The 27,651-nt window shown below is 40.1% G+C and overlaps 1 non-coding gene across 1 annotated transcript; it reads left to right on the forward strand.

Annotated features, from left to right (window-relative positions):
• Positions 1 to 20,320: 20,320 nt before the first annotated feature.
• Positions 20,321 to 20,429, forward strand: LOC136553035 (small nucleolar RNA R71). The gene has a single exon (XR_010782941.1). It is a non-coding gene; the product is annotated as a small nucleolar RNA R71 (small nucleolar RNA).
• Positions 20,430 to 27,651: the final 7,222 nt, after the last annotated feature.

Genomic DNA, 27,651 nt, shown 5'->3' on the forward strand with positions numbered 1-27,651 from the left:
TCAACCCTCATGAGCCTATCCATACAAGTGGTATAGGACTCCTGCCAAAAGTCCCTGGTGTCCTGATGAGTATAGAACATCTTCATCACGGCTGAACATTGCACTCATTGTGGGACTAGAACTGTCTGCCTGCTCATCCTGGTCTCAGATCAACGCATTGTTGTTGCAGCTGTGCCCATACTACTATGGATGGATCCACCCGAGGAAAAGTACAAGTGGCACTATCGGTAAACTCATCACTGTGTTGCTGACATATCTAGCTCAACACCTCAAAAGCCACTACTTGGGTAGCTTCCCAAGGAGTTCTTCCTTCAGATTCTTCCCTCCATTCTTGCCACAAGGGTGCTTGGTTACAAGCTGGTATGGTCAGCTATACTCCATACCATGGTTGTCTCTCTAGGTATACTTCATTCCTAGTAATAGAGGGGCAGTTCGTAATACCCCACATAATGCAAGACTCTCCAAAGTAGGGCAGGGGTACCAAACATCAATATGAAATTCTCACTTCTCGCTGGTGCTGCCATATGTACCAACAACATCGTGCAACTCTCATGAGACAATGTTATACTAGAAAAGTGTTACTTAACTAAATAAGTGACTTATAATAGGAGGAAAATGCAAGTGTGTAATGAATGATTGATCATGATGCATGTATGTTTCATACGTCCTCACAAACTTAGGAAAATTAAACTTCTAAGGACATACACGGTGGCATACATGCGTTCTCTCATATATAATGTAGCTAGTCAGGCTACATGTTTCGCTATTAGTGTACCTGCACAAGAATTTCATTTTAGCCCAACCCCACAATTATATATGCAGAATGTAGATCTGGGCTCTAGGTTGTAAGCTAAATACTACCATATATATACTCATATATATACATCCATATCAAAGCTACCTGAGAGTAAATACATCCTATATATACATATAAATATTCATATATAGCCATATCAAAGCTAACCCACAATTAAATACTTCCGTATATATATGAGGCATATATACACTTTAGTATCAAAGCTAACTCTCCCCATAGACTGCATGCTCACATCTTGCGATCATGCCATGATGATGATGAGTGGCATCCTACCTTGGGCGTACAGGAATTTGATCCATATATTACCACTCAAGTGAATGACATCCATACAATAGCACGCCGTATGGACGACAAAATTGAAAACCCCCAAGTTAGTACTTAATTAGCCACCTGATATCCTTAGCTCGGCATAAAGGAAAGTGATCACTGGCACACTCTAGATTCAAACTTTATTTTTAACACCTATATATATAGCTATAAGTTGCTAAAAACTAGTTTTGGAAAACAAAAACCTTTGTTTTAAATACACATATGGCAATTAATATTGAATCTTGCTCTAATACCAGCAGTAGCAGAATCGACCAATTTATGAGAGGCAGAAGTACAATTGTAGCCCACAAGCGGTCGCACTGTCATACTTGAGCCTAAATAAATCTGGTAGTCCATCGAGTACCGTGAAGGGTCTCGATTCAACCAACATACAACCAAGATCATACATGATTCAACATACATGTCACACATTATATAAAGTTCACAAATACAGTTCATCCATTAGAGTACGAATTACAATTATTACAAACCACGTTTAGGTAAGATAGTAGCGGAAGCAAATTAAAAGTTTGAAACTAACATCTACAACATTGTTTAAATATAGTACTAGCTTATGGTCACACTTCCACAAAAGCAAAAGAGAGGGATTAATAAGAGATGCCTTCCTAGGGCTTACTCCTCATCCACGGCGGGACAGAAGCAGTTCTTGCAATAGCCATGATAAACTATATCATCTGTAACAATGGGAATAAAACCTTGAGTATGAGAAGATACTTAGCTAGACTTACCCATCATAAACCAAAAATAAAATGACTCTAAGGATTATGCAAGGCTATATAAATGGAGCTAGCTTGAGAACATTTTGCAAAAAAAAGCTTACCAATTCTAGTATACAGTTATAATTCAGTCATCAAGTTAATTATAGCTATTCATCTCTAGATTAGCAACTAACCTGTGCGAAACATGTGGTATATCATTTAGTATCATACAGTAGTAACCATAGCCGGTATAATAATTCCATGTTCATTCTGAACTATCATATTCCATAACACAGTTACTATGATGTTTGTGTGAGTCAGAGTTTCTCACTATCTGGGAGAGATAGCGATTTCGAATCGATTTCAACCAGCTAGGAATTTATTCCTAACACAAACCTAGACATACCTGTGCCAAGGTAGTCTTAGGTCACCTTTGGTACAACTCAGGTCCACATTTTGTGGGTTCACCCAGCGCCGTACAATTAGGGACAACAAGCTACTAGGATGTTTAGGCTCGGCCTGCCCTTAGGTTCATATCTAGCTCCCCGCACATCCTTACTACCATCTAGAGTGCGTACTTTTATAGAACAGGGCATGGCCTGAGTTGAGCTACTCGGCTTCATGCTCAGAATGAGTTATCAGGCCAGCTAAGTGAGACACATGCGTTCAATCTCAATAGAGTCGCTAACAACAGTATAGTCCTTAAAAAGCATAGATATGAGTCAACCCACACATGGACTTCGCCCAGCCTCTAGTTACATTACCCCATGGTTCTGTTCCACGATAGCAAAAATATAGCCAACCATGCTTCAGGTATCCACCTATATCTCACAGGTGACAGGAAATCACCCGACTTCTACCGGTCTATGCATGGCTAAGCATACATTCGATCCTGGACATACATAGGGTTAAAGGTGTATATATCTAGACAAGGTACTTCTATTCATCGAGTGGTTTCAATTCAACTCTTATCACCTACTACATCAAACATAAAAGGTACTCAAGTAAAGTTTTATAAAACATAGGAGGCTTAAAATACTCTAGGGCTTGCCTTTGATGAAAGAGGTTGGCCTATGATCTGGGCACTCAGGGAGGTCCTCAAAAGTTTGCTCCTCTCCTTCTAGAGTTATGGCCTGAGGTGTCTCCTGTTGTTCCTCTACAAAAATGACAAGTTACATTTGCTTGTTTTAGCAAAAATAGTTTAGCATTGTGAAAAGTGTCAAGCAGTAGGTTTAATATTTTTCTCACTTTTCCCCTAGCATGAGAATACTATGTAAAAATTTGCATGATCATATGTTATGTATTTTTACCCTAATTAATTTCACTAGAATCTAGTAGTTAATTAAGATTAAATATGAAGATCATATTACAAGTATGTTTACTATAGGTTTAATATTTTTCCTAGCTAGAGCATGTCAACACATTACCTAGCAAAATTGGAATCACAATTTTATCACCTTCTTAGCTCAAGTTATGCAATTTACAAGATAGAAACTATTTTAAAAACACTTATCTTGATCAATTTAAGTCTCTCAAAAAATACCTTAAACAATAGATTTCATATTTTTTTATCAAATATTACACTTCAAGATGAATCTAACAAAATTTGGTTCACCCCATTTGGACACTCCTAGCTCTAGATATGAATTTTGTATTCGAATATGTGAAATTAATTCAAAAACCAACTAAACCATAAATGCTATGTACACCCAGTCTACTACACGCACGATGGCTGACACACGGGTCCCATAGCCAACCCAGCCCCACTCATCAGTGGAACCATAGTAGAGCACCGGCTTTGACCAGCGAGAACTCACCGTCGGTGAGGTCACCAGGCGACGAGGTCACCACCGTTGTGTTCCCCACACCCTTACGCACCCATTGGTAGCCTAGGTTGGCCCGGCGGAACATTGGAGCAACCTCACCAGCAAGCATGGTAGCTCGACGGTGATGCATGGTGGTGGACTCATTGTCTTCAACGATGGCATGTCTAGGCGAGCGTAGCTACAACATCAGTAGGTCCTAGCAGAGCTCTAGGGTTAGGTTAGGGCAACGGTGGAGCGGCGATGAAGCTTGGCTGCGTGCATGGCAGCATGGTGGCACGAGCATGGTGGCGGCATAGTGATGTTTTGTCAGGAAAGGTGATGCTAACATGAATCCATCTTCCCCATGAGCTTTGCCATCCTAAGGCTAAACCCTAACGCCTAACTATGAGAGAGAACGATGACCGGATAGGCATGGCCACAGTGACATGCATGGTGGCGGCACTCTCGGCCCATGGTGGTGCAGCTCGCGTTCTGGCACAGGCAATGTGGTAGCGGCTCAATGAGCTATGGCTATAGCTTCTAGGACCTACGATGAAGATGAATTAAGAGAGAGAGAGAGGTTGGAGGAGCAGTGGATAGGGCTGGCCATGGCGAGTTCAAAGCTTGGCGACGCTCCGTGACCATGGTGGAGATGGCGACGTAACAGGTCACATTACCTAGGCTCTAACGGTGGCAACTATGGGTCGACAAGGTGTAGCAAGGCACAATAGAGCTATGGGAGCGAGGGATTGAGCAATGGGGCTATGTGGATGGCGAGTGCTACCAATGGAGGCACAATAGCGATGCTGCTGCTATGTCGCTCCGCTCTAGAGCAGCGCACGGGCGAGAGAGGAAGCGAGAGCAAGAGTGAGGCATGGGTGCATGGAGAGCCAGGTGCTCTCCCTTTTTGCATGGCAGGGCGGGCTGGCACCAATGAACAGCCGCCACATGGCGCGTGCGGCCTACGTCTGTTGGCCATGATGCGTAGTGATTTGAATCAGTCTAAGTGATGATCCAGTTGACTGACAGCGGTACTTCGTGCCTCTATATCTCCTAATCCAGTTCGACTTAGCAAAAACTTCTTTAATAGAAATTGTAGAACTACATGAGTACTACAACTTTGCTTTAATGATCCTGGTCTAATTCGAACTAGGTTTTCAAACTACATTGCTCCAAAGTGGGCTACATTGAAACTAAAATTCAGTAAAAGACTGCAAAATTTCTAGTTTTAAAAACAACATTTTGTTGATACTTGTGAGCTCTATTTGACCATGTTAGGCACTGAATTAGCTCATGACCCTTAAATAAAGTTTGTTACCCATGATGTGAACTACAACTTTTATTTAGGTCACATAGCCATGCAAACAATCAAAGCTAATGTTCAACTTTAGTCAAACAAACTTCATGAAAATGGCATTTCGAATGAAACCAACACTTAGAAGCAAATTTGTTCTATGTCATGAATACAAAAGTTGTTCCATTCACCATTCTAGACTGTATCCAAGGTGTTTTCATGACCTCACAACCATTTCATACCTTGGTCATACATGATTACAAGCAAAACCATATATATAAAATCAACATTTCATGTGACCACGTATAAGAATGAGATGAAATTTCATATGCTCATGTTCATTAATGCTTGGATGATGCTTGTGCTCATGAATTGGAAGTGCCAAATACAAAGCTTAACACTAGGGTGTTACAAAGAGACACATGAAGCTCTCAAAATAGCAAAAGAAAAAGAAGAAAAAAATGGAACACATGAAGGTTCCAAGGTGATAAAAATAAAGATAGCCCATACTTCCAAGGCAATTATCAAAAGAGAGAGAGTCATGATCAAAGGAGTACCAAAAATATTAGGATTAGGAAATACTCCACACACTTGCACTTCTTGATCAAAGTGTATAATTTGCATCTCCTTGGATCTGGTTTTTGACTTAGCAATATATGTGATGTAAGTATGCCTCTCATACCTTCCTAAAACTCCACTCAAAGCTTTTTAGAGATAGGATGAAAAGATGGCAAATCAATCAAGTGCCTTGGTGAGGATCATACACATTGAGCGATTGAGTGAATTCATTTGAGGAACTTACATTTTGTTTTGCAAAACTCATAAATACTTTAGATAGAAGGTTGATCAAAGAATGAATGATTGGTAATTCTATTAAAACTATTCTATCTTGAAACCATCCAAGACATGGAAAAGAATTAAGCCCTATAGGGATTAAGTTAAAAGGGTGGATAGAATGCCAAACTTATTTAAATTGTGGAAGAATACTTTGTTATAGGCATGGCACTTGTGAATTATATTCGGCATAGTAGCAACTCCTAATCAACAACCAATAACTTAGCTATTTGCTCAGGATGAGCAAAGGTTAAGCTTGGGGGATTTTGTTGGCAGTCCTTAACAATGAAATATGGCCACCAATTAAGACATAAAAAGAGGAGAAATTGACAATCTTAAACACATATGCATTTACTACTAATCTAGTTCCACATGTATTTGGAGGATATTGTTTTGTAGGACCTAAACACAAATGCAAGGAAAAATTCAGTGAAAGGCACGTTTCAACGCTAATTTGCACAAAGGAACAATAAAGATGCCTAGTAACTCAACTCATCTAGGAAAAATACCCACTAAGGAGCAGCCTAGGACTAGCCCATAGCTCACCATGCAAAGGCAGTGGCGAGGGGGCTTGGTCAGGGGCGGCTGACCCCTAGGGGCAGCCGACCCTCCGCTGGCGCCTATCGGCCATCCCTTCGACAAGCGGTGGCATGGGAGCATGCTGAAATGGTGTAACCCGGTACTTCACGCCAAGAATAGCCACAACACCTGCCCTTGCTCCATATATAAATAAAGGGGCAACCCCCCCTCTACAACACACACCATTTGAGCTTCCTCACACTCCACTTAGCAACACCTCACTCTCCTCTTTAGTTTTTACCTTTTAGTAGCTTTAGAGCAAGGCAAAGCCACATTGGAGGGCTTGTCTCCTTGGAAGAAGAGACCTTTGGGTATGAATAGAAATATGAGTTCTTCCAAAGTCATGCCTTCACTTTATATTTATAGTTATACTTATGAACAATAGTGTTGTTGTTATGTTATAATCTTGATAGACAAACTAGTCTATAGTTTGTGTGTCATGAGAATAGCATACATGACTTTATGCTTAACTACTCATATAACTTATATAATTGGAATTAGAGCTAAGTTGAGATGGCAGTTCGTCGTGCTTTTGGGTGTGCCCAAATCCTTTACCTATGGATCCATAGGGTCAAGGACCCAGGAGGATTTGGGTAGTTTCTGTATACGTAAGCATGGTGCTTGGGTATGGAGTGAAAGGTGAATGTATTGTCCCTCTCCATGGTTGAGGGATAGGCGGTAGGTGGTGATAACCCTATTCGTCCCTTATAATTCACCATGTTTGTTTAAGGTGTAAGAGTCTAAATTGTCACATGAGGTTGCTGGCAGACCAGTACTCATTAGCCTCCTGACCTACTTCACACTTAGCCCTAAAACTAATTATGTAATTTGTATGATCATTAACTAATATTTGTATGACTATACTAGAGCAATGCCTGCTCGACTTAGGAGTATTATTTTATTCTTTCTTTTCCATTTTATCCTTTGAGTTATTCCAAGTGTGTGTCCATTATATTGAAATCACCATTCTTTCCCCTCCTATAAACATTGGTGTACTTGCAAGTATTATTATTCAAGTTAATATCCATACTAGACTCTTAATTAAATTCCTTCCTTTGGGAAACTATAAATAATGATACCCTAAATATTTATGGGTGAAATGCTACAATGATAGCTTTGTGTGCTTATGGATAAATATCTAAAATTGTTAGGGAACTATCAAGGCTATTTCTTGGTAGCATTGCTACATACTTGTGATGTTGCTAAGAAATACCAACAAGTGCTTCTAGCTTTGTTGCTAGGGATACAAACCTAGTAGCTACGCTAAGAAGTGCCAACAATCACCAGTGCACAAGGGAACTAGAAAAACAAACCGCATGGCATATGGATCTCTAGAATAGCCTGGCCATGGTAAGGTGCTCGCGGTGGCCATGGCAGTGCTACCGTGATGGGAATGGCGCGCGTGGCTGATTCCATGGATGATAGGCAGCGCAAGCTGGTCATCAGAGTTCATGAGGAGTAGACGGAGTTGGAGGCATGAGCAATTGAGCTTGGAGCGAGTGGTGGCAGTGAATTGTCTAGCGTGTCAAGGTGAATGGCGACAAGCAGGAAGTGAAGAAAAAGGAAGATGCCGATGATGCTGTGCTAAAGAAGGCAAGGGTGAGGCACAAGTGAATGACAGCAGCCGCTTACATAGCCACTGCAAAGTAGCTACCTACCAAGCGCTGAAACAATGTGGGCAAAGGCGGTGGACAGCCACCGACGATGAGCAGGTGAAGTAGACAGCTCACCAAGATTACTGTTCACGCTAACATGTCATCCTCTTATCAATTTTTCTCTAGATTTCACAAAATGGCTTGATGAGAAACCTTAACCAAAGTTGTTCATCTACGTGTGGTCTCCAACAATGCTTCAAGGTTCATCATCCAAAACTTGCTAGTTTAAAAGATTTTGAATTTCATAGATGAGTACTTGGAAACTAAGAAACTAGTTTCAATTAGGGTATTCAGAAACTATTTTGGTTAGGAAACTTTGGACAATTAATTAATGAACAAACAACTATCGATCATATCAACCAACTACATGGTAACATGGCTCAAACATAGCACTAAGCAATGAAACAAAGTTTGAACAAATTTTATTCATGAAAATCCATATTATAAATCTCCAAAGATTGAACTTATTAACTGGTTTTCTAGGACTTATCCATAAAAATGACTAAGTGTGTAGTTGGCACTAATTCAGTTTTAACACGTCTGATTCAAAAACCTTATCAAACTTTTATTTCATATGAAAACACACACTTTGTACTATAAAAGTTTCTTTTAGCAAAATTTTATTTGTTTAAGTAATTTCACATATATAAATTCACCAAGTTCTTTAATTAGCAGTAAAGATAACATTTCATGCAACTTAAGAAACACCATATATGCAACATATGAATGCAAGAATTGAAACTTAAAATGCACAAATGACATGACACTTAGTGATTATGCTTGATGATGCTCATAATCAAAGTTTTAACTGCCTTTTACAACCAGGATGTTATAGTGAGACAAACCCAAAGATTTGGCTAGTAAACTACCAACTCGCCATGAAAGCAGCATCTGCACTGGACACCTTTTTCATGATTCAATATCTTCCGATCTACCTCACTAATTTTGCTAAAAACTGATTAAAAAACTTCAGGAAGGCATGATCAAGCGATGGGCTAACCTCGAAAAGGCATTATGTAATCACTTTGAGGGGGCTTACACTAAGCCAGGCACCTCATGGAACCTCCTGGGATGCAAACACATGACCGGCGAGAGTCTCCGTGATTACATAAAGCACCCTACATAGCGCAAGAATAAACTTGAGGACATCCCCAACACTAGCATCATCACCGCCTTTACTACCGGCGTCGATAGCGAACCCCTTATTTGGGACATTGGGCGAAGGAAGAACACTAGTCTCCATGACATGTTCGCTTTAGCCCACCAATGTGCCGACGATGAAGACTGCTTTAACACAAGTAATGGCAAATATAAGTCATGACTCATCGATGATGTGGACCAATCCCCACTAACAAAGAAGGATGGTAAGCATAGAGGTGAGCTCATAGCGAACACCGAGAAAGAAGAAGGCAATAAATCCCAACAAAGCCGCAGAGGCCATGCAAAATTCGATGAGATCATGAACCAGACATGTCAAAACCATGGCTTCCTAGTGAATCACTTGGCAAGGGACTGTCATACTTACAAGCGCTGAAACAATGTGGGCAAAGGTGGTGGACAGCCACCGACGATGAGCAGGTGAAGTAGACAACTCACCAAGATTACTGTTCACGCTGACATGTCATCCTCTTGTCAATTTTTCTCTAGATTTCACAAAATGGCTTGATGAGAAACCTTAACCAAAGTTGTTCATCTACGTGTGGTCTCCAACAATGCTTCAAGGTTCATCATCCAAAACTTGCTAGTTTAAAAGATTTTGAATTTCATAGATGAGTACTTGGAAACTAAGAAACTAGTTTCAATTAGGGTATTCAGAAACTATTTTGGTTAGGAAACTTTGGACAATTAATTAATGAACAAACAACTATCGATCATATCAACCAATTACATGGTAACATGGCTCAAACATAGCACTAAGCAATGAAACAAAGTTTGAACAAATTTTATTCATGAAAATCCATATTATAAATCTCCAAAGATTGAACTTATTAACTGGTTTTCTGGGACTTATCCATAAAAATGACTAAGTGTGTAGTCGGCACTAATTCAGTTTTAACACGTCTGATTCAAAAACCTTATCAAACTTTTATTTCATATGAAAACACACACTTTGTACTATAAAAGTTTCTTTTAGCAAAATTTTATTTGTTTAAGTAATTTCACATATATAAATTCACCAAGTTCTTTAATTAGCATTAATGATAACATTTCATGCAACTTAAGAAACACCATATATGCAACATATGAATGCAAGAATTGAAACTTAAAATGCACAAATGACATGACACTTAGTGATTATGCTTGATGATGCTCATAATCAAAGTTTTAACTGCCTTTTACAACCAGGATGTTATAGTGAGACAAACCCAAAGATTTGGCTAGTAAACTACCAACTCGCCATGAAAGCAGCATCTGCATTGGACACGTTTTTCATGATTCAATATCTTCCGATCTACCTCACTAATTTTGCTAAAAACTGATTAAAAAACTTCGGGAAGGCATGATCAAGCGATGGGCTAACCTCGAAAAGGCATTATGTAATCACTTTGAGGGGGCTTACACTAAGCCAGGCACCTCATGGAACCTCCTGGGATGCAAACACATGACCGGCGAGAGTCTCCGTGATTACATAAAGCACCCTACATAGCGCAAGAATAAACTCGAGGACGTCCCCAACACTAGCATCATCACCGCCTTTACTACCGGCGTCGATAGCGAACCCCTTATTTGGGACATTGGGCGAAGGAAGAACACTAGTCTCCATGACATGTTCGCTTTAGCCCACCAACGTGCCGACGATGAAGACTGCTTTAACACAAGTAATGGCAAATATAAGTCATGACTCATCGATGATGTGGACCAATCCCCACTAACAAAGAAGGATGGTAAGCATAGAGGTGAGCTCATAGCGAACACCGAGAAAGAAGAAGGCAATAAATCCCAACAAAGCCGTAGAGGCCATGCAAAATTCGATGAGATCATGAACCAGACATGTCAAAACCATGGCTTCCTAGTGAATCACTTGGCAAGGGATTGTCATACTTACAAGCGCTGAAACAATGTGGGCAAAGGTGGTGGACAGCCACCGACGATGAGCAGGTGAAGTAGACAACTCACCAAGATTACTGTTCACGCTAACATGTCATCCTCTTGTCAATTTTTCTCTAGATTTCACAAAATGGCTTGATGAGAAACCTTAACCAAAGTTGTTCATCTACGTGTGGTCTCCAACAATGCTTCAAGGTTCATCATCCAAAACTTGCTAGTTTAAAAGATTTTGAATTTCATAGATGAGTACTTGGAAACTAAGAAACTAGTTTCAATTAGGGTATTCAGAAACTATTTTGGTTAGGAAACTTTGGACAATTAATTAATGAACAAACAACTATCGATCATATCAACCAATTACATGGTAACATGGCTCAAACATAGCACTAAGCAATGAAACAAAGTTTGAACAAATTTTATTCATGAAAATCCATATTATAAATCTCCAAAGATTGAACTTATTAACTGGTTTTCTGGGACTTATCCATAAAAATGACTAAGTGTGTAGTCGGCACTAATTCAGTTTTAACACGTCTGATTCAAAAACCTTATCAAACTTTTATTTCATATGAAAACACACACTTTGTACTATAAAAGTTTCTTTTAGCAAAATTTTATTTGTTTAAGTAATTTCACATATATAAATTCACCAAGTTCTTTAATTAGCATTAATGATAACATTTCATGCAACTTAAGAAACACCATATATGCAACATATGAATGCAAGAATTGAAACTTAAAATGCACAAATGACATGACACTTAGTGATTATGCTTGATGATGCTCATAATCAAAGTTTTAACTGCCTTTTACAACCAGGATGTTATAGTGAGACAAACCCAAAGATTTGGCTAGTAAACTACCAACTCGCCATGAAAGCAGCATCTGCACTGGACACGTTTTTCATGATTCAATATCTTCCGATCTACCTCACTAATTTTGCTAAAAACTGATTAAAAAACTTCGGGAAGGCATGATCAAGCGATGGGCTAACCTCGAAAAGGCATTATGTAATCACTTTGAGGGGGCTTACACTAAGCCAGGCACCTCATGGAACCTCCTGGGATGCAAACACATGACCGGCGAGAGTCTCCGTGATTACATAAAGCACCCTACATAGCGCAAGAATAAACTCGAGGACGTCCCCAACACTAGCATCATCACCGCCTTTACTACCGGCGTCGATAGCGAACCCCTTATTTGGGACATTGGGCGAAGGAAGAACACTAGTCTCCATGACATGTTCGCTTTAGCCCACCAACGTGCCGACGATGAAGACTGCTTTAACACAAGTAATGGCAAATATAAGTCATGACTCATCGATGATGTGGACCAATCCCCACTAACAAAGAAGGATGGTAAGCATAGAGGTGAGCTCATAGCGAACACCGAGAAAGAAGAAGGCAATAAATCCCAACAAAGCCGCAGAGGCCATGCAAAATTCGATGAGATCATGAACCAGACATGTCAAAACCATGGCTTCCTAGTGAATCACTTGGCAAGGGACTGTCATACTTACAAGCGCTGAAACAATGTGGGCAAAGGTGGTGGACAGCCACCGACGATGAGCAGGTGAAGTAGACAACTCACCAAGATTACTGTTCACGCTGACATGTCATCCTCTTGTCAATTTTTCTCTAGATTTCACAAAATGGCTTGATGAGAAACCTTAACCAAAGTTGTTCATCTACGTGTGGTCTCCAACAATGCTTCAAGGTTCATCATCCAAAACTTGCTAGTTTAAAAGATTTTGAATTTCATAGATGAGTACTTGGAAACTAAGAAACTAGTTTCAATTAGGGTATTCAGAAACTATTTTGGTTAGGAAACTTTGGACAATTAATTAATGAACAAACAACTATCGATCATATCAACCAACTACATGGTAACATGGCTCAAACATAGCACTAAGCAATGAAACAAAGTTTGAACAAATTTTATTCATGAAAATCCATATTATAAATCTCCAAAGATTGAACTTATTAACTGGTTTTCTAGGACTTATCCATAAAAATGACTAAGTGTGTAGTTGGCACTAATTCAGTTTTAACACGTCTGATTCAAAAACCTTATCAAACTTTTATTTCATATGAAAACACACACTTTGTACTATAAAAGTTTCTTTTAGCAAAATTTTATTTGTTTAAGTAATTTCACATATATAAATTCACCAAGTTCTTTAATTAGCAGTAATGATAACATTTCATGCAACTTAAGAAACACCATATATGCAACATATGAATGCAAGAATTGAAACTTAAAATGCACAAATGACATGACACTTAGTGATTATGCTTGATGATGCTCATAATCAAAGTTTTAACTGCCTTTTACAACCAGGATGTTATAGTGAGACAAACCCAAAGATTTGGCTGGTAAACTACCAACTCGCCATGAAAGCAGCATTTGCACTGGACACGTTTTTCATGATTCAATATCTTCTGATCTACCTCACTAATTTTGCTAGAAACTGATTAAAAAACTTCGGGAAGGCATGATCAAGCAATGGGCTAACCTCGAAAAGGCATTATGTAATCACTTTGAGGGGGCTTACACTAAGCCAGGACCTCATGGAACCTCCTGGGATGCAAACACATGACCGGTGAGAGTCTCCGTGATTACATAAAGCACCCTACATAGCGCAAGAATAAACTCGAGGACGTCCCCAACGCTAGCATCATCACCGCCTTTACTACCGGCGTCGATAGCGAACCCCTTATTTGGGACATTGGGCGAAGGAAGAACACTAGTCTCCATGACATGTTCGCTTTAGCCCACCAACATGCCGACGATGAAGACTGCTTTAACACAAGTAATGGCAAATATAAGTCATGACTCACCGATGATGTGGACCAATCCCCACTAACAAAGAAGGATGGTAAGCATAGAGGCGAGCTCATAGCAAACACCAAGAAAGAAGAAGGCAATAAATCCCAACAAAGCCGTAGAGGCCGTGCAAAATTCGATGAGATCATGAACCAGACATGTCAAAACCATGGCTTCCTAGTGAATCACTTGGCAAGGGACTGTCATACTTACAAGCATGAGATCATTGAAGCTGGCAAGGATAAGGTGAAGGGTGGCCACCCAAAGAAGGGGAAGGACAGTGCCGATGAGGATGACAAAGGCAGCTACCCCAACATCAAGGGCATCATGATCATCTTCGGGGCCCATATGCCTACGAGGATCATCAACATGAAAATGTAACCCGATGTCTCATCTTTGCCACTATACCTACAGTTACTATTTATTTAAGATGGTCAAAGCGCATGATCACCTTCAATAGGGACGACCACCCCAATCATGTCATCGAGGCTAGACATTTGCCTTTAGTGGTTAGGGCAGTCATGGGAGGCGTAAAAATGACCAAAGTTCTTATGGATGGAGGAAGCGGCATAAACATCCTTTATAAGGGTGCATTCGAGAAGCTAAACATCAAGGCGAGCAAACTACGTCTGTCGCATTCTCTATTCCATGGGGTCATCCCTAGATGATGGGTTATGCCCCTCAACATGATCATTCTGTCTGTCATGTTCAGTGACAAGGTACACTACCAAAAGGAGACACTCTCCTTTGAAGTCATAGACTTCAAGCATCCTTACAATGCCATCCTCAAGAGACCCTACTACATCAAATTCATGGCAATCCCTAGTTACACCTACCTCAAGCTCAAAACGGTAGGCCCCTATGGCATCATCACCATCACGGATAGCTTTCAAGATGCATACGAGTGCGAGAGGCTAGCTATAGAACATGCCCAACAGGACTGATTCTGGATGAGCCAAAACACGCTTACAAGGACAAATAGGAGGCAGTCTTAGGAACATCTCGATGCTCGCCCTAGATCCCTAGAGCATCGGTTCATGCTAAAAACTTTGGTTGGCATTTTACCTCTTGATTCTATGGTTTCCTGCTTCGCTGGCTACACTGGTGCCACCAGAAGCACCCGACTTGCCCAAAGAAGCAAAGCCGGAAGAGGAGAAAGATGGGGCCTAAAGCACCAATGGTGCTTGCTGCAATAAACCTTAGGCCAACCCTAAGTAGAGGAGGGACAAAGACAATAGGGCAAACTCTGCCAATGCTACTAATACGGACTAATTGTTGTCTTCCCCCTTCTAAAAAACAAAAAATATTATTGCTATGCACTGAAAGGGTTTTACACCTCAGATAGCTAATGATATAGTTTCCTAAAGAATGGCTTGAGGGCTATGTCCTAAATGCTACACAATGTCACCTCCTTGATAATGATATACTAGGCCAGTTGACACTCAGTCTGATATGCTTAGGGGCTTTGTACTAACATGGCAACACCAAGGGAGTTGTTGTGATATGTGTGGTCTCAACACTTAGACATGTTATACTCATCTGCCCAAGTGCTTGGGGGCTACTACTACAATCACACAACTACTAGTCAGCAAAGCAAAAATTTATTTAGATAACATTTTACACAAAAGCAAACCAGCAGGACCTAACCTCAATGAGGGGTGTCCTTGATGAGTTGTTCTACATTTACAACTATGGCAATAGCATTGGAAGCAACACCAAAGTTGGCTATTAGCCGCCCAATGTCGATGCCCTTGAGCACCTCTGCCCCCGGTGGGAACCCTGAGCTCCATTGTATGTAGATCCACCTTTGGCTAAAGACAAAGCTAGGTGGCGTCAAGGGCCACTGCAACCCCATGGAAAATGCCATGCACCGTCACTACCATAATTTTCACTAGGAGGACAAGAGCTTCCTCATAGAGGCTTGACCCCATCAGCTACACCAGATCAATGGTGGCCCTCATTGCCACTTCCAACACCATGTAGCGGTTGCTATTGATTTGTGCCATGGCGGCACCGCCACATGCCTAGTCAGCTGACTTGTCACATAGATGAGTCACCTCTAGCAATCTGCTAGCTAGCTCCTCGTTGGCCTGGTGAAGATCTGCCACTTCAGCTTGGACAGTCCTTAACTGCTCCTACGCTACTGAAAAACATGGAGATTCAAGGTCAAGGCGAGAAAAATCCCACAAAGGAAACAAAGAAGCTTAGATCACCGGCAAGCTTAGCATGGGTCACCATGACGGCAACCCTAGGTGTTGGTTGCCTCTTTGTGCATGGCACCAAGCTTGGCCTTAGCCACCGCAAGGCACTCCTTCAGCCGTTCCACCTCCCGGCACCCATCCTAGAGGGATTGCCTGGCCACGACCAGCTGCTCCCTCATAGTATGGATATCATGCTCACCTTCTTTGGCCTCCTTCAGCCATTCCACCTCCCAACACCCATCCCAGAGGAGGAAGGTGTGCCTGGTGGCAGCACAACCTATGTTGCTGGGGGACATGATGGTGACAAGGCCTCCTGAATGGTGGCTAGACATGGCATCGAGTGTGTCAACAAGAAACCACTGTATTAAGAAACACATAAGGTCCCTTCTAATGAAGTCAAAAATAGATCTATCCTTACCCGAACCCCATCCAGCCTAGGCTAAAGGCCCGAGCGGAGGGAGGTATGCCTCTCTCGGCATATCCCTCCTCAGGCTCCTCTCGCTGACGCTTCTCTCTAGCCATGGATGGAAGGCAAGATCTGACGACAATAGGAGATGCGATGAAGCAAAGGAAGGTGAGCGTGCAAAGGCTACTACACAAATGTACTAACTCCCCTCCTCTATTCCTCTATTTTATAGGTAGGGACGTGTATGGTCGATGGAATCCTAGCAGTATCCATGAGAGAAAGCAGGAGTGAAGGCCTAGCTATGACCCCACAATCTCTATGAGGCACAACTTCTAAGATAGATGCATCGGGAGACAAGCCACCGAAACTAACGCCTTAGCTTCATGGAGAAGGAACCCATCTATGTAACTGATGCACCGTCACCAAAGCCGGTGTAGGCAAGTGATCTAATATTTAGATCGAGTACTTGGCTCGGCTCACCCCTATAGCAGGTGTAAGCCATAGTGACTCGTTCATTATCGACCTTGCCCCTACAAGAGTCAGGGTTTTGGGGGGGGGGTTGCCATTATGATCCTAAAACCTCTAGCGCTCAGTGTCATGTAAATCCCTTAATACCTAGACGACCTCATAGTACCTTATTTAGCGGATGTGTGCCCCTTTGTGGGAAATCAAAAAACTGGTTGTCCCATGGTTGTATCCAAAGTACGAGCTCTTGGAATTTAGAAAAAAAGTTTTATGACGTACCCCCATTGGTCACTCGTTCTACCAGTGGGGCAAGATAAATAGTAGCTTAGACCTTCTCATATCATATCCATGAATTACCTAGATAAACAGTAGCTTAGACCTTCGCATATGCTATCCACGAGTTTCAAGTTCAGAGTAAATTCTTATATCAAAGCAGTCTTATCCAAAACTCGGGAGAATTCAAGGCTAAAAACTATGTACTTGAAAGGAATTAAAATAGAGCAACTATTCATCATTTCCATTCTAAGAGATTACCATCAGTGTCCTTTTTATTTTATTCAGCTCTTAAAAACAGAAAACTAGACACATAATTTTTATTTGGTTTTCAAAAATTTTATATCACACATTACTAATATATATATCTAACACAAAGATAAATTTTTATTTTTTTAGTTATGCATCTCTTTTTATGATTTATAAATAGTAAAACAAAAGGGAAACAAATATTTATCTAGATACACGAGCGATGCCCTTCCCCAAGCTAGTTGTTGGCGTGGTTTTTCTTATAGTGGTTTCACCAGTGGATGCCCTTCTCATCCATCAGGAGGTTGGATTCCTCTGAAAGGATGCACTCTTGGTGGAACAAGGTGAAGATGACCAAGTGAACTTGCTTATGACCATCCTGCAAAAACTTCAACAAGAACAACAAACTCATGGAACGGATTAGGATAAAAGGGTTAGCGGTCAGCCGTCTAAAGATTAGTCATTCTTGGGGTTAACAAGATTTTTGATTTGGCAGAATTTTAGCAGGATGTCTTTTTAATATTTTTGGATTTTCTGATATAATGTGTGCATGGTATTTTTAATTTTTATGCCACCACTGATGAAATATTCTTATAGGTTTTTATAGACCATAAAGATTATTCACATGGAGGTTAAGATTTATAATGTAATAATGGAATTTTTATTTTCTTTTCTAAATGCAATGCTAATGCAGAAAAGTAAACATACTAAAGAGAAAATAATTTATGCAATACTATAAAGTAAATATGGATAACTATCAATTTTATCTCCTGGCGAGGGTTCGGATTCTTAAGTACCCAGGATAGGACTTTACTCTAGTCTTGTTCATTCTTTGGGTGCATTTGTCGGTCCCAGAGATGGAGACCTTGATGGTTGCACCTCTTGTGATGGTGTCTCTGATGATGCCACCTTTTCTTTCTGGACTTGCTTGGTCTGAGGACTTGTCTTAGGTGTGGTAGGTTCATCTTTCACAACTTCTACTCCCTCTTTATTCTTTGAGAGTTGATTCCTTCGGTGTTGAGATGATCGGCATCTCCTCTTGGAGTGGGTCTTCTTTGGCTGTTCATAAGTGGTATAACTATTGAAATAGCAACGTACCTTTTGTTTATAGAATTGGAAGTGGACTTGTCCAGATGTGACGTAGATGATCACATTGGTGGTGTTGAGGAATGGCCTTCCAAGGATGATAGCTATATCTTCTTCTTCTTCTCCCATGTCAAGGACCATGAAATTGGTAGGGACATAGTGATATTATATTCTTACCATGATGTCTTTTGCAATTCCCTCTAGAAATCAGATTGATTGGTCCGCCATCTGCAATTGCATATATGTAGGGAACAAAGGTTTGTCACCAAATAAGTATTTGTATGTTACCTTGGACATTATGTTGACACCCGATCTGATGTCGCAGAAGGCATTGTGGAAGATTCTGTGTTCAATCATACACTCGATCGTCGATATGCCTGGATCTTCCTTCTTGGTAAGGAATGGTGAAGCGAGGAGGTGGTTGTACTCTGATTGAAGTGTGTTGATCATCTTGACTGGTTCTTCTTATGGTTGCCTGGCCTTGCTCTTCCTTCTTCTTCGGTTGTTTCTCTTCTTGGTCACTGTTGTATCTTTGGGTAAATACAGTGTCTGTGGATGACCAGGAGATTGCAAGATATGATTCTTGAAAGTGAATTTCCCCTTCCTATCCTTTATTGTGAAGCAGATCTTGGCACTATCTGCATAGATGATGGCTTTTGCGGTGCTTAGGAAAGGTCAGCCCAAAATAATGGGTGCCCTTTCATCTCCACCTGTTTCCAAAACCACAAAGTCTATAGGAACATATGATTGTCAAACTTGAACAAAGGCTTCTTCAAGAATTCCCTCAGGGTAGTAGAGTGACTAATTAGAAAGCTGTAAATGCATGTTTGTGTACAACAAAGTATCTCTCCATTGATCTTATCATAGATTACCTTTGGCATGATATTGACACTTGGAAAATGTGAGGTCCAATGGCTATGGGGATGACAGGTCCACCGAGATCACCTTTCTTGTTAGGCAAGGAATAATTTATTTACCTTCCTGTTGATGGCTCTGTGTAGTAGTATGCTGCATTGAGAATATCAACAAGATTTGTAGTTTCAAGATCTTCTTGCTGCCCTGGAATCTTACCTTTGTCGATTGAAGGAATAGCAGCAACCAACTGAGCTATTTTTTATTCTATCATTTTATTAAAGGTATGCTAGTTTTTAATAGTAGAGGAGAAACTATCCATTCTATTGTTTGTATTTTCTAAAATTTTATCATTGGAAGATAGTTTTCTAGATAAGCTCTCCATTATTTTAGCTTGGCCAGAAATTAACTCTCTCAAGGGTGGTTGATTATTGAAATTATTATAATTATTACCTTGATGGTTGGGCCTTTGTTGCTAATTCCATCCTTAATTCTATTGAGGATGATAGTTGTTGTTGTTGATGAAGTTCACATCCTCATGGGTTTTAGGATAGTTGTTCCCTGAATGACCAATGTTGCCACATTCTTCACATGTCATGCGAGAATCAAGAATGTGCATGACTTATTGCTTCTCATTGACTCAGTCTTCAACCCTCTTCTTCAGCATATCCAACTTGGTAGACAACATGTCTACCTCCTTGAGTTGATGCATACCTCCACCTCTCTTGTGGGTCTAAAGATGTTCTTCATTCCAACCTTGGAATGAGACCATCTTCTTCATGAGAGCTATTGCTTGAGCAATTGTTAGTGACAAAAATGCACCTCCAGTAGTGGCATCCATGTTCTCACAGGTGTTTTTTGTCAACCCATGCTAGAAAGTCTACATGGGTAGCCAATCCTCCATCCCATGATGAGGACATTCTAAAATGTAGTCTTGAAAGCATTCCCATGCCTTAGGGACATATTCATCATGTGGTTGTTAGAAGCTTGAGATTCTCCCACATAGAGCATTGGTCTTGCCTTTGGAGAAGAACTTTGCTAGGAAGGCAGAGGAGCAGTTATCCCATGTAGTGTTTCTATCTTTGTTGGCGTAGAACCATTGCTTCACCTTCCCCAAAAGTGAGAATGGGAAGATACGAAGTAATATGGTGTCTCTAGTTACTCCCTTGATGGTGAAAGTGCTACAAATCTTTAGGAAGTGTCGGAGATCAGCACTCTTATCTTCATGTGCCTTTTTGCAAAATTGGCTAGCTTGCACCATGTTGATGAGAGATGGCTTGAGCTCAAAAGCATTATCTCTAATGTTGATCACCAGTCTAGTACAGATGTTGGCTGTAGTTGGAGTAGAGAATTCACGGAGAGCCTTGTCAGCCATGGCTTTGAAAACTGGTGTTAAGCTCTGCCTTGTCTGGTTGTCTTCTGATTCTAAAGCTAAAACTTTGGTGTTGCCCAAAAGTGAGAATGGGAAGATACATAGTTTATCAGAAGGTCAAAACTAGTCAAACATTACCCAGCATAAGATATGAAATAGACAAAACAAGGGTAGTCCTGCTAGAGAAGTGGTAATTGGTTTATCTCGATCACATCAATAAGTAAAAGTTTATCAATATTTCTTCTTCCCTAGCTACCTTCCTCGATAACGGTGCCAAAAATGCTTGTTGGTATTTATTAACATGTCACTTGTTCATGTAGCCACCTAATGTTGTTGACATTTCTTACCATCACTTTTGCTAAGTTGTCATCCCTAGCTATGATGCCAGAAATGCTTGATGGTACTACCTCGCATCACTACTAGAATGATACTAAGAAGTAACTTAGTATTTTATGTGACTAGAAAGAATATGTAAATATATATATATATATATATATATGAAGGGATTTGCATACACATAGATAATTAACCATTGTCCCACTTCACCCAGGAGTATTACAGGTATCATTATTTATATTTTTACCATAGGGAAGGATGAGCAGTTGGAATATATTTATAACTTATACATACGATGGAGAAGTAAACCATAACCAACTTGTACTCACAACATGGGCAAGTCAAGTGAGAAATATGATAAGTAATGATAAATGATCAATGATCACCCAGAGTACTCCTTTCTAAGGCATTAGCACTGCTAAGTATATATTAGAGGAATAATTCCTAAGCATTCTTAATTACAAGTCAAAGCATATGTTGATTAGTATAATTACACTTAGAAGTCATGGCTAAGATCAACTTCATATCTACACATATAGGATATTACTAAGGAAGATTAAGAACAGAGCTTGTCTTCCTTCATAACTAGATCCTACATGTCCTATATTCGGGTAGTGGACTACAGAGGACTCAATAGGAGTGTCACATCCATGATCTACCACATGACCCATAATATAGGGTGCATTCACAAGTAAACAATGTATAAGCACCACGCTTATACAATATCGATCACTCATCCCATGTACATTGGATCGAGCGCTATATGAACTTATGCTTGAACATAATGACAATCTAGCTATACTAAGCATATAATCAATGGAAATGATGAACATGATAACTAGGAGCATGCATAATATTAACAAAAATGTCAAATCAATTGTAGCAAACGTATGAATAATGAAAGATACAAAAGAGGATACAAGGGGCTATACTGAGCCACACTCTTGACATGATTAGGAATCCAAGCAAAGCTTGGCTCCCTCTAGATCTAGCCTAGCTAGCTATGCCCTAGAATATGGTGGAGCTCTATGGATGATCAGGGTTTCTTGATATCTTGAATGACTTGAATCAGGGTTGACGCCCTGGGGGTGGTAGGGGCTGGTATATATAGGGGCTAGCATCAATCCTGAGCCCTCAGATCAAACTAACTTGAAATAACAGCGTAGATGCAAACCCTAAGGCGGTGGAGAACCAGCATTCAAATGAGCAGGCTGATAGTGGGCCCCACGGTGCCACACCCCAAAATTTCCGATTTTGGGTTGTGCATAGAAAACACTAAATAAAATGAATTATTTTAATATTTGGATAAAATTTACCAAGTTTAGTTTGAGCTAGCGCAAATTTAGTTATAGGAAAAATGTGAATTTTCAAAGTTTTCTAATTTTGATGGGAGTTTGGATGATGTGATGTTTGCTTGTTGCTTCTTTGTATGTATAACTTGACTAATGGTATATGCAATAAACTACTAAAAGATGTTTTTAGCAACATGGAACAAGGGGCTAGAGCATTGGGCTATTTTTATGGTGCTCTAGATTCCTCTCCCTAAGGACTTATCTATAAGTGATCATTCGGGACTTACTGTACAACAATGAGGACTACATGGCTCTGGTCTTAGTCTAGTACTTTGCTCTTTCTAGTTTGTAGTAGTTTACCAAAAGGGCAAGAGGGGCATACCAGGCTAGGTATGGGCCTCATCCCCAGGGTGTGTACTATGCTACGTGTATAAGTGCCACTTCTAGAGATGACTCTATAACACTTGGGAGATGGAATCCTTAGCGGCTGCTCCTTATTAGAATGACTGGGGAAAAGCTTCATAGTGTACCCTGCCTGCTCACCTTGGAAGAGTTTTGGGAGTTGCAAACCCGAGCATATGGGTATCATGACTCGTGGTGAAAGTGTACAACCTTTGTAGAGTGTAAAATTGGTATATCAGTTGTGCTCATGGCCACGAGCGGCCTTGGAACCCTTACGGAATAGATGATGAACACTAATGATATGGATGATGAAGATGCTCACTAATGGTTAATTGTTTATGCTATTCATTATTCATGTTTACCTGATCATGTGTTTATGGGCTTGTGATAAACTTGTTGCCACCCTAATTACTAAAAGATGACTCATTAAAAGCTAACCGCAGTTAAACTAGTGTTAGCCTTTTTAGCCACATGAACCCCATGTTATATTTGTTGAGTACAACATGTACTTACGCTTGCTTTACTTTTTAAATCTTTGGAAAAATCCTGGATGGGTACCAGATTGCTAGAGTTTGGAGGAATTAGGCTTGTGATTAACCAGTCAGTTGTCCCTATGGAAGTAGGAGTCTTCAGCTGAAGATCGGAGTTGTCTTTCCGTTGTCTATACTCTGAGGTGGTATCCTTTATACTAAGTACGTTATATATTGAGCATTCTCTTTTGATATTACCCTTATTTGTAGCTATATGTGAGATTTGATATCCTGTGCTCATATATGGTGTGTATCTGGTTTTGTTCTTAAAATTGGGTGCTACATAGGGGTGATCAGCCTTCAGGTGGGGCTGTCCAGCCCCACCTTGTAGTGTCTCGCTGTCTTCTTCGGTGGATTGGCTTCTAGTGTCCTTTGGAACCTTCTGGAGCTGTTTTTGCTGTGGATATACTTCTGGCAGCTAGGTCCACCTTGATGGTTTTCTTGATAGACCCTGTAAAAAATATAGATTCACTAAAACTCATGGAATTTGTTAGTTTAAACCCCTAAACCTATGTTGGTGATCATATCCATGCTCTTGTACAAGTTATATTGATAGGTTTATAATAGCAATTAACTACTGTCAATAGGGATACTCAAAGCAACCCCTCAAATGAGTAATGACCATGAAGGCCCATACTAGGACTAGATCAGATTTAGGACACCCACCCACTGCTCTAGAAGCTCATGCCGCGACACTCGCGACCATGGTCTGGTTGCCTTGGTCGGAGCACCCGATCACTTTCAACAAAAGCGACCAACCCAAACACTCGGTCGATGTCGGTAGGTTTCCCCTGGTCATCAGCATAGTCCTCTAGACTATTTGTGCCATTAATATCTTCATGTATGGAGGAAGTGATTCCAATACCATATATTGGGACACCTTCAAAATACTAAAGAATTGCCATAGATAGAATGCACCTAACAAGGGGCCTGATTACTAGAATAGTACCAAGGAGACTAGTGATGCCCCTTGGAATTATCGATCCAAGGGTCACGTTTGGTGAAACAGCAAACAACCGCTATGTAGCACCCGGTTTTAAGAACAAAACCAGATACACACCATAGTGAGCTCAAGAAGTCAAATCTCACATATAGCTACAAATAAGGGTAATATCGAAAGACAATGCTCAATATATAACGTACTTAGTATAAAGAATATAACCATAGATAGCCGACAGCAGAAAGACAACTCCGATCTTTGGATGAAGACTCCAATTCTATAGGGACAACTGACTGGTTGATCATAAGCCTAATTTCTCCAAACTCTAGCAATCTGGTACCCATCCAGGATTTTTATCCAAATAATTGAAAAATAAAGCAAGCGTAAGTACATGTCGTACATAACAAATATAACATGGGGTTCATGAGGCTCAAAAGGCTGACACTGGCTTAACTGCAATTAGCTTTTAATGAGTCATCTTTTAGCAATTGGGTGACGACAAGTTTATCACAAGCCCATAAACACATGATCAGGTAAACATGAATAATATATAGCATAAATAGTAATCATTAGCGAGCATCTTTATTATTACTATCATCAGTGTTCATCATCTATTCTGTAAGGGTTCTAAGGCCGCTCGTGGCCGTGAGCCTATAAAATTAGTTGCACGCATATTAATTATATTACTATTTAAATTATAATAATTCAGAGATATTTGACAATAGAAAATGTGGTTGCTAAGATGTAGATTATATCAGTACAAGCTCAACGCAAAAGAAAAAGCTACGGACATAGAGACACTGGGCATGTTAGCTTGCTATCTGGAACAGATCGAAGGCACAGGTACTAGGCGACAACAAAGATTTGTAGGATTGCAGTGCAGGCAACTCGACTTAAAGGGCGCATGTACAGATCCTGAACTCGATCATGTCGCGTGCCCAGTCTTGTTGGAGATGCATGGACCTTCGGACAAGGCCAGAGCAACATGCTTGCATGCTGTCCAACCTAGCTTAATTATGGAACAGAACCGACGGAGGCGAGACGTCCACAAGTCCATCACGGAGATTGATGAGAACTCTCGATGAAACACGGACTGCGGCAAGAGACGTAGCTGATGTAGATAGAACTATGGTGACCGCCACATCTTTGGTGGACAGCCGGACTCCACGCACTCATGTGCGACAACGCACTCCAACGATGAGGAGGCGAGAACGACAACAACGATGAGAGAAGGAGGAGAAAAATCTAATTTATTACATGAGAGATTCCTTAAACTAGGGGCTTCCCCTTACGGTAGTTTTGGTGTACAATGCTCAAGGGGTTGGTACATATTTTTTGGGACAAAAACTCCCCACATCTACATCAACTAGCAATATGGTACTAATTGATGTTGCACCCTCTACATTTACTAATGGGGCTAAATAATCATTAAAGCCCATTAGTAAATAAATGCATGGACTTTGAGCGTTGTGAAAAATGAGAGATTTATTATTTTCAGAATTAATTAATTTTGTGGATTAGATAATTCTAGAAAAATCTAGAATTATTATTTAAGCCGCAAAAAATACCCTGAAAGGTCTAAAAATTTGGGGAAAATTCCCAGAGATATTATGGAACATGAGGAACCCAAATAAAGTCTTTGGAGCCCATGATAAGATAATTTGAAGCATTTAAAAATTAAATTATGCTCAGAGACAAGTAGGAACAAGTTCCAAAAAAAGCTCAAAAAATTCCTGAGAAGTTTGTAGGGATTGATTGACGGACGAGGAACAGAAATGAGTGATTTGTGTTACAAAGAAAAGATTTTTGGTAGCTCCCAACGAAAACTTAAGCCGAGAAATAAATAATTTGATTGTAGAAAAAGATAAAAGCGTGCCAGAGAAGGAAAAACGACCTACTAATGCATTTTAAAGACTTTGCTCATTCTCAACACACAAAGAAGCAACAAGCAAACATCACATCATCCAAACGCCCATCAAAATTAGAAAACTTTGAAAATTCACATTTTTCCTATAACTAAATTTGCGCTAGCTCAAACTAAACTTGGTAAATTTTATTCAAATATTAAAATAATTCTTTTTATTTAGTGTTTTCTAAGAACAATCCAAAATCATAAATTTTGTGGTGTGACAAACTACCCCACTTAACAGGAATCTCATCCTGAGATTCAGAGAGACTAGGGAGAAAGATAAAGAAGATCTTCATGCCTACACACTTCCTTGATTTGAGATTCATGAGATGAATGAATGAAATTGCATGATAAAGTGGATTTGGGAGTTGCACAGGATAGCAAGGAAGATAAAGGTCAATGATGCTTTGTAGAGGATGCTACCCCACTTAACAAGAGTTTTGCTAAACACTGAATATTCCATATAAAGATCCTCCTATTGGGGTAGTCTTTAGGGCCTTCCTTTGGATCACAAAGATAGGCATGACAAACAAGCAACACACCAAACAAGACAAGCATGCATCACAACATCGAAACTACACATGCTTCTGTAGCAATGGCGGGCATCCTAAGGAGTGGATTATGATGAAAGGCCATCGCAAATTTAAATAAGGTGAGATCAGAAAACTTTAGTAAACCAAAGAAATAAAAATCAAGGAGATAAGAAGCAAATAGCTCAAAGGAAGCTATCAACGAGAGAAGAAAATAGGACAAGGATAAGAAATAATCAATTCAACTAGTCAAGGAGATGAAAAAGTAGTTTTGTAGCAAATTCTAAACCTTAGAATGACTAGTTTCTACTAGGCTTGTGTCCTACAGTTAGCATTGCTCTAATACCACTTTGTAGCATCCGGTTTGAAGAACAAAACCAGATACACACCATATGTGAGTCCAGGAAGTCAAATCTCACATATAGCTACAAATAAGGGTAATATCGAAAGACAGTGCTCAATATATAACGTACTTAGTATAAAGAATATAACCTTAGATAGCAGACAGCGGAAAGACAACTCCAATCTTCGAGTGAAGATTCCAATTCCACAGGGACAACTAAATAGTTGATCACAAGCTTAATTTCTCCAAACTCTAGCAATCTAGTACCCATCCAGGATTTTTATCCAAATAATTGAAAAATAAAGCAAGCGTAAGTACATGTTGTACTCAATAAATATAACATGGGGTTCATGAGGCTCAAAAGACTAACACTGGCTTAACTACGATTAGCTTTTAATGAGTCATCTTTTAGCAATTGGGTGGCAACAAGTTTATCACAAGCCCACAAACACATGATCAGGTAAACATGAATAATTAATAGAATAAACTATAATCATTAGTGGGCATCTTTATCATTAGTATCATCAGTGTCCATCATCTATTCCATAAGGGTTCTAAGGCCGCTCGTGACCGTGAGCA

Source organism: Miscanthus floridulus, chromosome 4, assembly GCF_019320115.1.
Source record: "Miscanthus floridulus cultivar M001 chromosome 4, ASM1932011v1, whole genome shotgun sequence".
Classification (NCBI taxonomy): domain Eukaryota; kingdom Viridiplantae; phylum Streptophyta; class Magnoliopsida; order Poales; family Poaceae; genus Miscanthus; species Miscanthus floridulus.